The following is a 14,029-nucleotide window of genomic DNA, read 5'->3' on the forward strand; positions in this document are numbered from 1 at the left end:
GGATTCCTACTTGCCCTGGGTGATTCAAGATCCCTAACAGTAGGTTTCTGATGCTTTGGGGATGCCAAGCTGTTCCCTGGATCTCCATCTACAACCTCAGTTCCCTGCTTGGTGAATTCTTGATGTCTGGGTAGAGACTTTACCATGGTCATGGCAAGAAATAGTCAGCTGAGAAACATGGAACACCTCCCTCTCAGCTGAGGGACCATGGATGCCCACACTAGGGCTCTCTGGCTCTTCCCATATCTCTTGAGGCCCATGTTTCCTTTTCCACCCTATTTTTCTCTCCTGACCAAAGGCACTCTTTGTTACGGATAACTAGACAAACTCAGAGCTCTGGAGAACCAATGGCTGTGGGTCTTACACTTGAGAGAATCCTTGGATAAAGCCAAGTTTGCAAGGCTCTCCAAGAGGGACCAACTGAGAATGGCTTGTCTGAATATACACACAAAACCAGGAGAGAGGTTCCACTCACTTCTAAATGTTGTCTCTCTTTCCCCGTTTCCCCCTTTAAAAGATAAAGAGCTAGCTAGCTACACTTCCTTTTTCCAGGATGGGCATGCATTGTCTAGTAGAGACAGAACAGAGAACAACACCTCAGTCTTTATTCACTCAGTAAACAGTCTGCCTGACTCCCAGTGATTTGGGATAAGAGCTCAGTATGAATGTGTTATTATGCATAGAAAGAAAAAAAATTCCCCATTCATTCGCTTTTGTGTGACAGCCCAATTAAAAGGCACCCTCCAAGGCCATGCAGACCTAATGAGCAAATGCAAGTGTTCAAATCCACATAACCTATGAAACTGGGAGCTGGCTGCTCAAATAACTGTGTGGTTTGGAATGGTTTTGTTTTTCCAGTGGTGAACAATAAGCTGATTAATTCACATTTTTCAAAGTCAGTTTCAAACCCTATTTTTTTTTCTTTTTTAACGTCTACAGAAATCCTGAAAGGGAATACAAATTCCTTCCTGGAAACACTGTCTCCCTTCGTGCCCTCCACGCACCCTCCGATAAATAACATGAGCATGCAGCGATTTGCCAACAGCAACTCCAGGCATGAGGCACAACATCTGTTAGCGAGACGCTGGAGAGACAGTGGAAGGCATGCTGGCTGCCTGCCCACCTTCAGACTCCAGATTTTTGCTGACAAGGCTGTCAATAAATGGGCAGATGGCATGGGCTCCGCTGGCGGGAGAGTTCGGTTAACCCGACTCCAGACATTATCTCCAGTTCATGGTGTACTGGGCTGAGCTCTTCACTGGACCATTAAAGCCGTTCCTTGATGGAGCACAGAGAGCAAACCTAGGAAGGAGGAGGCACTCGCCTCCTTTAATTACATTAACTGAGTCTCTCCTGCAGTTGGCAGGCAGAGTAAGTGAGACTAACCCTTGTGACCCACCACAGAAGGGGGCGGGCATCCACACACTGCAATACATGCCTTCTAAACCTGGGCATCCGATCCTCAGAAACTGTGTACCTCCCCAAGGACAGAGTTTGTGTGAAATCAACGTTCACTAAGATGGATCTAGATGGCCCTTCCAGCATGCAGGCTTTCTCATTGTCTTACAGGAACTGTATGCAAACACGCGGCATCAACCAGTGTTCTCTACCCAGAAACAGCTCAGCTAACTCACGCAGATGTCCTCTGGTGGTGACTTGGGGAAAACACCCTCTGCCATGTGAGGATGGTTTGAGCTTGTAGTGACTGCAGTTTAATCTCAAACTCATCAGGCTAAGGCAGATGAGCAGTGTGATCTGAAGGGAGTGATTTAAGCAATTGGCCCTATTTTACCGTTTCAACAGCAGAAATCAGCTGTTGAAAGTCGTGCACAGGATGCTATACCACATTAGCACCTCATTGCAGAGTCACAAAGTGCCTTTGCATCCTTTGCATACCTTAATACAGTGGTTTTAACTGAGGGTAACCTTGCACCCCCCTCCCCACCCCACCCCCACACACGCACACGGAGACACAATGCCTGGAAACACACTAAGGTCTCTGGGGCAGAGGGCAGTGCTGAGTGTCTCTACCACACAGGATTCACCCACAACAAAGGACTATTCCGAGGGTTGGCAGTGCCAGGGTTGAGAAGCCTGCAGCAGGACAAAGGGAGTGAACGGTTCTCGAATCCCTTGAAAAGGGGAGCAAAGACAGAGCAGCTGGTGGGCACACACAAAAAGGAAGCTGAGGATTTGCTCTTACTGTCTCAGGTAGACTCACTACAATGTCATTGTTCCGAATACTATTCACTATTCACTAGACAAGCAGTTCCCCCAAGTTCTTACAGCTGTTCTTCCCATCAGATCTGAACAATGAAACATCACATCCATAAAAGTCGTTTTAGTCTAATTCATGTTTTATCAAATGAGAATATCCACCTGCCGCCTGCCGCCAAACTGGGACTACAGGGTCTTAAATGGAAGCATGTTTTAAAACTTGTGTTGTCGCTCATGTCAGGAGGCTGAAGGAAGAGGATTTCTCTCTCTCTCTCTCTCTCTCTCTCTCTCTCTCTCTCTCTCTCTCTCTCTCTCTCGCTCACACACACACACACACACACACACACACACACACACACACACACGGGTTAAATTAAATGAATAAACAAATAAACCTAGCAATTACTGTCTGAGATGTAAGTCAGATTGGAGGGTTAAAGGGGAATTAAGATGAGTACAGAATTTATGAGGTTAGGGGTTTAGGATTTAACAGATGTGGCCATATTTTCACTTGTCTTCTGTGACTTGAGTATATTTGGACAGACGAGTTTTAAAGGCATAACACCCCTCTACAAGTATCAGAATAAGCACTGGCATATTTCTTGTGAGTTTTGCAGAATGGACTAAGCACTCCTACCTCCCCAAAATTACACATGAAGCTTGAGCTTTTATCAGGCTGTTATTGCCATGGAGATGTCCTCAGTTCGAATCATGAAGTGGGTAAAGTGCCTCTAACCCTGTGAGGCTCTGGCCTTTATTGAGAGGAGAAATTAGACCCAGATTTCCACCCAGACAGAACACTGGACAGACATGAAGACAAAGGTCAGGGTGTGAGGCCACAAGGCCAGGGACACCAAAGGTTACCAACAAGGACCTTCATGCCAGGAGATATGCACAAAGCAGATGCCTTCTTGCAGCCCTCTGAAAGTGTCCACCTCCAGAACCGAGAGCCTGAATTGTGCCTTGGAAGCCACCCAGGATTCAGTTTGGACAGTGGCGACAGAAGCTCTAGTTATCAGAAAGACTGGGTGAACACTAAAGCAAGGCAAAGGCAGGCAGACCATCTCACTAGAGCTATCTTCCCCTGCAAACCATGGCTTCTGCAGAGCAGGAAACTCACCATATCAACCTAGGAGACAGAGGCCAGCATCCCCTCCACCTGACAGGAAGCAGGAAAGCCAGAGCTCTCATTTCATTATGCCCCTGGGGCAAGCCTTCCAGGAATCCCTGAAGCATAGCTAGAGGCCTTCCTAAACCAATATGAGAGGTGGGAAATGAGGGCAGTACTTACTTTGGTCCCTTCTACTATTTTGGGAACCTGGTGTTTCTAAGGCCCTCATAAGAACGGTCTGGTCTGAGGCAGACACCCACAGCTATACATTGAACTGAACTCTGGAACCCAGTTGCAGAGAGGGAGGAATGAAGATTAAAGGGGTTGGGACCAGGCTGGTGAAACCCACAGAAACAGCTGGCCTGAACAAGGGGGAGCACATGGACCCCACACTGCTGTCTGGAAGGCCAGACCCCTAAAAGTGGATGTCAATGAGCAGGCCTTGGCACTCTATGGGGCCCCTGGTAGTGGATCAGTATTTTTCCCTGGTGTAAAGAAGGGACTCTGAGAGCCCATCCCACTTGAAGGGATGCTCTCTTGGCCTGGACACATGGGGGAAGGCCTAGGCCCAGCCCAGGATGATGTGGTGGACTTTGGGGAGCTCCCATGGAGGGCTCTACCCTCCCTGGGGAGTGGAGGGAGGATGGGATGGGGAGGCTGGGGGCTGGGGGGAAGGGAGGGAGAGGGAGAAGGGATTGACATGTGAAGCAAGCTTGTTCCTAAATTGAACTAAAAAAAAAAAAAAGAATGGTCTGGTCTATAGTTGTGTTCACACTTGTATGCATAGTAGCTGTATCTTGAACATTTAAAACAAAACAACTAAATAATGCACAGGGGTCCATTCCAGGCCATAATCTGAGAGGGGTCTCAGGCTGAGGCATATATAGGAGTGAGCCTTGTGGGCCAATATAAGAACTTACTGCAGGGACAGTTCTGCCTGAGAGGGAGATCAGGTTTTGTGATCCCTGTGAGACACCATAGTTATACTATGCAGACTGTAAACCCATGGAGCAAGGTAGTCAGGTTTCCACTGCAGGAAACATTTGCTGGGACATACAATCCTCTACCCCTAAGCAATGAGAATTATTATTATAATTCATGTTTTATAGTTCCAGAAAAGTTAACTTTATATTAGATTTACTGGATATCTGGAGTCAGCCAGGAAGTGGTAGATGTAATGTATTCATGACTTTTATTTTTGCTGTGGCTAAATATCACACCAGAAGCAATTTAAGGCAGAAAAGGCCTATTTTATCTTATAGCTTATGAGTACAGTCCACATGATAGCAAGGTGTGGCAACAGGAACAGGAGGAGGTGACTGGTCACCTTTTGTCTGCAATTAGGAAGCACAGAGTAGACACGAAGTAGGGAGGGGCTATAAAACCAAAAGGCCCACCCCATAGTGGCATACTCCCTCCAGCAAGACTGTACCCCCTAACGGTTCCATAGATTTTCAAAATACTGTCACCAACTGGGGACCAAGTATTCAAACACATGAGCCTGTAGGGGACATTTCAAACCACACGACTTACCTACATTAAAACAAACATTTTAGTTAGTTCATTGTACAATGGTTTAAAATTCTCTAGGGAAAGTTAGACAAGATGCACAGTAAAATAGACAGCACTTCAAGTTTGTTCTTGATTTGACTGAGAATTTGGTGGTTAGTTTGGGCCTTTGTTTAGGTTTTTGGAGTTTTTTTTTTTTTTTTTCTATCTCTGATCTTTTTTTTCTGTTGTTTCTTTTTGTTACTATTTCGTTTTGTTTGGAATCTTTAAACTGTTCTATTCAGAGGGTCAGAAATCTGAGAAGATAGTAGGTTGGTACCCTAAAAGCTGCCTTACATCTTATGATTATCCAGGTTGAAGATTCCAGAGATGCACCAAAGAAAATCAATCACCCCAGAGCCCAGTCTTGGCCCTTGGGCCAGGTGATGAGCAATATGACTTAGACTTGCCATATTTGTGGCTTTCTTGTTATCATCCCTGGCACTTCTTGGGTTTGTTTTGAGAGTCTGTCTATGTGGCCTAGGATGGCCTGGAACTTACTATTGAAGGAGCCAGACCCTCACCCAACCCCTGACAGGCTGCAGTCATGACAGGCTGCAGAAAAGACCCAGCAAGACAAAGGTCACTGACTCAGCAACATGTGCTCAACTTCAGACCTTGACCCTCACTAGGAAGCCCAGATCCTCCATGTGTCAAGGAACCAATCAGAAGTTAGCTGATGGGCTCTGGATGTGCTTTATGGTAACAGTGGAATGCAGAGCATAGCAACAGCCCTAAGAGGGTCTATAGGCCATAGCAACCAGTTGACCAGTCAACACAGGACAGGTCATCCAAGCCTGGAAACGCACCAATCTTGAGATTGTTGTGGACCCCTAGACACTCCCCTTGCTCTCCCCAATAAATTTCCTGCCTCTCAGTCCCTTCAGGTCCTTCTCACCCCACCCTATGTGTCAGATGGACAGAGGAACTGAGTTAAATACAGTTAACTTGTTAAACAATAAAAGACTCTTTGCTTTTACATCGGATTGGGTCTCTTGGTGATTTGGGGGTTCAGAATTTGGGCACAACACTATGTAGCTCAGAATACCTTTGAATGTGTGGGCACTCCTTCTGTCTCCACTTCTGGAGTGCTGGGATTACACGTGTGTGCCTCAATGCGGGTTCTCATATTTTGCTTTTCTTCATAAGTTATTGGGAAAAGAAACATTATAATTTGCATCTCTTGTCAACTCAACACACCTAGTGAGGGGCCCTTGAATGAAGTATTACGTCTATCAATCTGGCCCATGGGCATGTCTGAGGAGCATTTTCTCAATTGCTAATTGATGTAGGGGAGCCCAGCCCACTGAGGATATGGATCTTTGAGCAGTGTTCCCGGTTGTATAAGGCAGATAGCTGCTCAGGTCAGAGGGAGCAAGATCAGAAGCATGCCTCCATGGTCCCTGCCTCTTCTTCTGCTTGACTTCCTGCCTTGCCTCCCCTCTGTGATGGGTGTGATCAGGGAGTATGAATCAAACACTCCCTCAACTTCTTTTCAATTAAGTCTTAGAGAACTTTACTCAGTGTGTTTTGATCATATCCACTACTCACTTCAACTCCTAACTCCTCCCAGATCCACCTCCCCCTGGCCATCCAACCCCACAATTTCGTATCCTCTTTTTTTAAATAACCCATTGACTCCTATTTATGCTGCCTTTATACTTCTGCAAGTGGGACCATCCAGGGAAGCACAGTCAACCTACCAGGGGCCACAACCTTAAAAGAGACTGACTCTTTCCTCCAGAAGCCATAGCTCCTTGGGTAGGATTGCTATCTCCACAAACCCCTTTCCCATCCACGATAGAATGCTGACTGGCTGGAGCAAATGCAGGCCTTTTGCAGGCAAGCACAACTGCTAGGGGTTCATGAGTACAGTGTTCTTGTCATGCCCAGAACATGCTGTTATTCAGTCCTCCGCTCTTAAAATCTTTCTGCCCCCCTTTTCCTTGATGGTCTCTGAGCCTTGGGGGCAGGACAGGGGGCATGTGGTATAGATCTCCCATTTCTGTTTGAGCATTCCACTGACATTTATTCTCTGCACTTCAGCCAGTTGTGACTTTCTGGGTAAACCGGCATCCAAAGCACCTAGTTGTTAAAGTCTGGTTTGCGTGACACACCCTGAGTGTTTCCTCATGCAGCCAGGGTTCCTGCAGTCTGATCTGCTGCCGCCGGGCTCAAAGCGTAAGCATTTTGAAGCCCTCTTAACTCTGACATCCAGACAGGCTTTAGTAGTCTTGTTTTCTGCCTCATTGCTCTGGGCTAATCTCTATGCTAATACCATGACTATTTTTTTTTTTAACTCACAACTGATTGTGTGCTTTAAGCGTTTATCTGAAAAAAAAAAATCCTTTCATGGGTCTCTCTACTCTAACAAAATAAAACCTAATCTGCTTGCTGATATGACTTCTGAGAATCTTCCCTTTCTCCTGTTTCTGTATTCCAATCTCACCAGCTATCCCCCTTCACTTAGCAGGCACCCTTTACTTTTGGCCACTAAAGGAAAGGCTATCTCTCACTCTCTCCTACCTTGTGCTTTCTGTAGCACCTGAGTTTCCCCTGCCAAAAGAAAAAAGAAAGAAGGAAGACAAAGAAACTTAGAACTTCTATTCACCCTTCAAAACACAGCTTCTCTGATCTTAAGACAAAATTGACACTTCCCTGGAACTTCCCACCCAAGTGACCAAGCACCATAACACTGCTTTATGACTGCTTGGCTAGATTTTTGCACTGTGAATTCCCGGAGGACCAAGACTGAATCTAATTCATCTCCCTTTTCCTGTACCTCCCACAGCTCCTGGCACACGGAAGCTGCTTAATCAATGTTTACAGCAGGCAGGATTAAATAGATAAAAGCATATATTGAATCAAAGGCCTCTTCCTGGTGGGAAGAGTTGCTATTACTTACCAGCCTGGTGCTAGAAGCTAGTGTGCTTAAGCTAAGAAAGGTGGGTGGCCTTCTGAAAGGTGAGGAAAGATTAGCCAATCTTCCTTGTTCTCAAGTCCCTGCACAGTGACCCTCTTGGCATGTGTAAATGAAGGAAGCACAGCTCTTCAACCATTCAGGTGTGACACACAAAATTTTCAAAGCTTCAGTTTCCCTAACGTTTCTTTAATTCCCACCTAAAGGAGCCTGAGGAAATGGATATCAGGAACCCGGTCTTGTTAGGTTGATGTGTGTGTGTGTGTGTGTGTGTGTGTGTGTGTGTGTGTGTGTGTGTGTGTGTCCAATACATGCAAATGTTAGAACAGGGGAAAAACTGTTTGATCTATGGAAAGGAAATATAAACAGAGAGAAGCTCTTTTCACTTCACATCAAAGTGAATCTGGGTTCCTGTTTTACAATAGCAATTAACATGTCTATTCCATGATTTATTGTTTAGGTGGAATGGATCCAACTTTCTATTTATAAAATAAAAATAGCAGAAATTTAATCTTACAAAAAATTCTGGCATTAAGAATGCTAAATCTTCACCCTCTTCTTTTCCCCATGTAGAAGCATTAGCTGCTATATAGTCCACTGCTGCTCGATGGGATGGAGGCTGCACAGAAACAAGGAGCATCCTAGGACAAGGATGCTTGTTCGGGGTGTTGTGGGTCCATAATGCATCCTCGCTTGGGGTTAGCATTCAGAGCTGTGGCACATTAGTTAAAGATGTCCCTTTTCTCATTACAGATGTTCAGATGACAAAAGGCCCAAAGCCCACACAGTCCGAGCCATCATACCAGCCAGAAAGAGACCAACCGGAAGTAGGAAACAAAGACTTGGTGCCCCCATCCTACATGTCCACCTCTGTCTCCAACCACATGCCTTCCTGCAAAGAGCAGACTGGGCAAACAGAAGGCATGTTCTGGTTTGCCTCAAACACCTGTGAGCCTAGGAAAGCCACAGGAAGTGCCTTCAAGACTCTATTCATGTTGGCTCCAGCTTGTATGGATGTTGCTTCTGTCTCGTAACTGGGGCATCTAAGGCCCAGGCATACATTTTTTCAATCTCACAAATTTCCATTCATTTATTGGATGTACTTGGTACTGGGTGGGCACTCAGCCAGTGTTAAACCCCAGGGTTATGACACCCTAGACTTTCAGAAGGTCCTCTATAGAACATAAGTTGGAGCCCTTGTAGGTGAGGTTTTATACAGGATCCATGCCTCAGCCACAGGCCTAGGTGCTCTTCCTGTGTCTCATCACCCCTTGAGGGGTTCTGCTTCCCCATTCTTGATGCTACTTCCAATGAGTCTCAGGGACACACAGCTTCCCATGCTAGGCCCAGCCCCAGCCCCCTCTCTTGATTCCTTCTACTACTCTGAGAATACGATGAAGAAGTTTGTCCCCCTTGGATTGCCATACCGTATATGTCCCCTCATTTCACCTGCCCTGCAACACCATTCTGTATGGTGTTGCCATCATCCCTAGTGGGCAGATGACAAGGAATAAGAGTCCTGGAAATGGAGACTCTTGGCACAATGGGGACACAGCCCTATTTTTGTCTGCTACTACCCCTCCTTCTTTTGGGGGGGAGGGTCGGTTCCCTTCTTTGAAGTGACTTTTCTGCCTCCTCTCTCCAACAGACAGCCAGAGGCAGTATAGAGTCACAAGTAAGAATGCAACTTTGGATCAGAATTTTTGGGAATCTGTATCTTACAAGCTTCATCATCTTGGTTGAGTCATTTCATCTCCTCCTTGGTGTCTTTGAAATGGTTGTCAGAGTGGCTAACTCGTCCGATTGTTAGGAAAAGTAAACTGGTTGGAAGGGGTGTGTGGGATAGCTGCCATGTGGGAAGGGCTGTAAGCCTAGATGGTGTTTTTCTGTGGAGGAGACCTATTATAGCACCTTCACCCTGGACCACAGATAATCCTTCAGAGCTTGGGTCAGTGACTTATGAAACTAAATAGGGCCTGCCCTTCCGTTCCTCTCAGCTGCCCTGGGTAAGAAGGTCAGGTGCTTACTGGTGTCAAAGTTCTAAGCTGTGACCTACAGGAGTGTCTGCCATGCCGTTCTGACAGAATGAAGCCATACAAAGAAACATGGAGAGCTCCACCACAGCCAAGAGTTTCCATTTCCAGAGGTAGGAAAACAATTCCAGGTCTCCAGGGTGAAAAAAATCCTACTAAGTCTTTGAGACATAACCAACCTCGGCCATCTAGAGTACCACATGCTGATGACCAGCATTGATGCTTGCTCCCTCCGCCCCTGTTCCTGTCTCCCCAGTATTACTGTCTCTCCCTTCCCTTACCTTCCCCTTCCTTCTCCTTCTTCTCTCCTCTCCTGTTCCCTCCTTTCCTGCCCTCTCCTCCCCTCCCCTCTCTCCTCTTCCTTCTCTTTTGTTTTCTTCTTTTCTCTCTCTGTCTCTGCCTGTCTCTATCTCTCTCTGTGTTTCTTTTTGTATCTCCCTCCCCTGTCACCACTGTGTGTGTGTGTGTGTGTGTGTGTGTGTGTGTGTGTGAGAGAGAGAGAGAGAGAGAGAGAGAGAGAGAGAGAGAGAGAGTGTGTGTGTGTGTGTGTGTGTGTGTGTGTGTTTGGTGGGTTAACATGGCCAGCTGTTTGGAGCCAGTCTTAGTTTGTTGCTGTTGGTTTTCCAATGCCGACTTTATATTGCAGCCTACTAACAAACGACCCTGTTTCAAACCTTTGTGACACTCTGAAAAGAAGATAGGGATAGGGCACCTCTACTAGGTGAGGGGACTTGTGGCATCATGTTTACTGTGGTTTTATTTTTAATATTTATTCATTTACTGGAATGTGTATGAGTGTTTTGCCTGCATGTGTATATGTGTGCCATGTATGTAACACGCATGGAGAGGACACTGGAACTAGAGTCACATGGATGGTTGTGCTGGGAACAAAACCTGGGTCCTCTGTGAGAGCACCAAGTATGCTCAAACGCTGAGCCATCACTCCAGCCCTTATTTGTTTCCACCTTAAATCTGAGAGCATCTTTTCAAAGACACATTGGAGCTTCCTCTGTGGAAGTGTATACGTAGTCAGCGGGCAGAAGCAGGTGATGGCTTCAGGGTTCTGGTGAAGGAGAATGCCGGTCCTGCTTTCTTTGCTGGGCAGTAGATTGCTGCACTCCAAACAATGAGGCACATTTTTATTTTCACTCAGTTCAAAACACTCTGGAGTGTCCTCCAACCGCTCCTGAATTTGATGCTCTTTCTGTGGACATCCTGTGTTTGGATGTTATTTTGTTTATTTTTTTATAATTTGATCTTTCTTTTATTAAAATGAACCCAACGAAATAAAAATTTAATATGTAAGAAATGTTTATTTGGCAACATTTTATTTTGATAGGTTTGGACTGCATTGCAATACATTTCAAATAGATCATCATCCAGTGACAGACTCTTAGCAGGAATCATAGAAGTTTAAGGACCTTTTCAGTCTGCGCTTGCAGTAGACTCTGCAGCACCAGACTTCCTGCAGCATCAGACCTTCAGCAACCGCATGGTGGAGCAGCTACCACTGGGGGAACATCCAGGGGTGCTTTTGTTGCACATGCTTTTCTCTGTGATCCAAGATGTGCAAAGGATCTGGTAAGTAGCTAAAGTCCACAACATCCCATTTGCCTCTGCCACATGACCACAATCCTGGGAATGAAAAATCCTGGACCCACTACTAATATGTAAAACCTTGGACAAATTCAGAGTTCAGGGAAACCTTTAGTGTCTCCTGTTTTCTCTGTACACAAGATTCAAAATTCCTGTGCTTGTGAGTCACAAGGTACTAATGCTTCTAACCCCACCTTAGCCTCATGCTAGCTGTGTGTGTGACGGGAGCAAATTCTGCTCTCTCTAACTTAGACTTTCTCACCTAAACAGCAGGGATCTTAAAAATAATTATCCACAGTCCTTCCTTTAAATTGGAAGAATCTAGTAGCTTAATGTGCTAATGTTAGTTTAAATTGTCAACTTGATACAATCTAGAACCAGCTGTGAGAAGTACCTCTGAAAGTATATGAGCCATTATCTTGATTATACTATCTGATGGGGAGAAGACCTACCCATTGTGAGTGTCACCATTCCCTAGACAGGAAATTTTAAACTACATGAGCGTGGAGAGAGCAAGCTGAGCATTTACATGCACTAATTCATTGCTTCTGCTCTTGCCCTGATGGACTGTTTATTAGTTAAAGTTTCTGTTGATGTGATAAGGCAGTCACAACCAAAAACAATTGGGGAGGAAAGAGTTTGTTCTGGCTTACAGTCACACATTACAGTCCAGTTCTTACGAGATGGCAGACATTGACAATTAACACCGAAGTGTATAAACATGTAGACTTGAAGCAACATACAACCAAGTTAAAAGTGGGAAGATGCTGTTAGAATCCCCCTTTTTGGCCCATCTCAATTGCATTCTCCATTTTCTTATCAAGATTTCTGCCTGAAGTAGTCAAAAGAAGGGTAAACACCCTCAAAAACCTTCAAGTTAAATGTGCACAAACAGAAGCCAAGTTCTACAAGGAAGTTCATGATCTTGAAAGGAAATATGCTGTTCTCTATCAGCCTTTATTCGATAAGTGATTTGAGACCATTAATGTAATTTAGAAACCTACAGAAGAATGTGAATGGAAACCAGATGATGAGGGAGACATTTCAGAGGAACTGAAAGACGAGAAAAAGGATGAAGAAAAAGAAGAGCCTAAAGGGATTCCTGAATTTTGGTGGACAGTTTTTAAGAATGTTGATTTGCTCGGTGATGTGGTTCAGGAACACGATGAACCTATTCTGAAGCACTTGAAAGATATCAAAGTGAAGGTCTCAGATGCTGCCACCTATGAGTTTTATCTTAGAATTTTACTTTGAACTCAATGAATATTTCACAAATGAAGTGTTAACAAAGACATACAGGATGAGGTCAGAACCAGATGATTCTGATCCCTTCTTTTTTGATTGACCAGAAGTTATGGGTTGTACAAGGTGCCAGAGAGATTGGAAAAAAAAGGAACGAACGTCACTTTGAAAGCCATAAAAAGGAACGGAAACACAAGGGACATGGGACAGTTCGTACTGTGACTAAAACAGTTTCAATGATTCTTTCATTTTTTTGCTCCTCCTGAAGTTCCTGAGAATGGAGATCTGGATGATGATGCCGAAGCCATACAGGCTGCAGACTGAAATGGTCACTTTTTACGGAAGCGGATAACCCCAAGATCAATATTGTACTTTACTGGAGAGGCTATTGAGGATGATGACCATGATTATGATGAAGAAGGAGAAGAAGATGATGAGGAAGGGGAAGAAGAAGGAGATGAGGAAAATTACCCTGACTATGACCCCAAGAATGATCTGAACCCAGCAGAGTGCAAGCAGCAGTGAAGCAGGATCTCTGTGGCCTTGAGGACGGCCTACCCTGTAATAGCCTAAATACAACTATCATTTACTTACAGCATTATGTTTTGTGTTTTCTTGGTAGAATTAGTAAGTTTTTTAAAGGAAAGGAAATTGCTATTTGAAAGACCAATCTGTTCTGCCTAGCATCCTGACTCTAGTTCTTTCAGATATGTTGAATGCAGAAATCCTCTCTAGTGCATGTTATTGATGCTGCAGTTTGGTTCTTCTGGAATGTTTTCCTCATGTACATATTGGAATACAAGTATGGAAATCGACTGTTGAACACATTGTTTGCTGTAGCTGTTTCTTTCCTCAAGAACCAAAATTGTTTGTCAGCTGGTACAACAGGCTGAAGTCTGCCTGTATCAGCTAATGCTTCCATTTATGGTACATGATGCAGTGACTGACACATTGAAGAAGGGAAAATTGTGGTTAAGAATTTCCAGTAAGGATGTGGACATGTAGAAGACTACAGATAGACCCAAGCTTTTCGCCCTACACAAAACTTAAGTCAAAATGGATCAAAGACCTCAACATAAACTCAGCCACACTGAACCTATTAGAAGATAAAGTGGGAAATACCCTTGAATTAATTGGTACAGGAGACTGATTCCTAAACATTACACCAGTAGCACAAATTCTGAGATCAGAAATTAATGGGACCTCCTGAAATTGAGAAGCTTCTGTAAGGCAAAGAGCACAGCAAGACAAAACAGCAGCCCACAGACTGGGAAAAGATATTCACCAACCCCACATCTGACAGAGGGCTGATCTCCAAAATATACAAAGAACTCAAGAAGCTAGTCTCCAAAACACCAAACA

At 44.8% G+C, this 14,029-nt stretch overlaps 1 pseudogene; it reads left to right on the forward strand.

Annotated features, from left to right (window-relative positions):
* The first annotated feature begins 12,108 nt into the window (after positions 1–12,108).
* On the forward strand, positions 12,109–13,246 carry LOC113834884 (annotated as a pseudogene).
* The last annotated feature ends 783 nt before the right edge of the window (positions 13,247–14,029 follow it).

The sequence above is a fragment of the Cricetulus griseus genome, chromosome 3 (assembly GCF_003668045.3).
Source record: "Cricetulus griseus strain 17A/GY chromosome 3, alternate assembly CriGri-PICRH-1.0, whole genome shotgun sequence".
Lineage (NCBI taxonomy): Eukaryota > Metazoa > Chordata > Mammalia > Rodentia > Cricetidae > Cricetulus > Cricetulus griseus.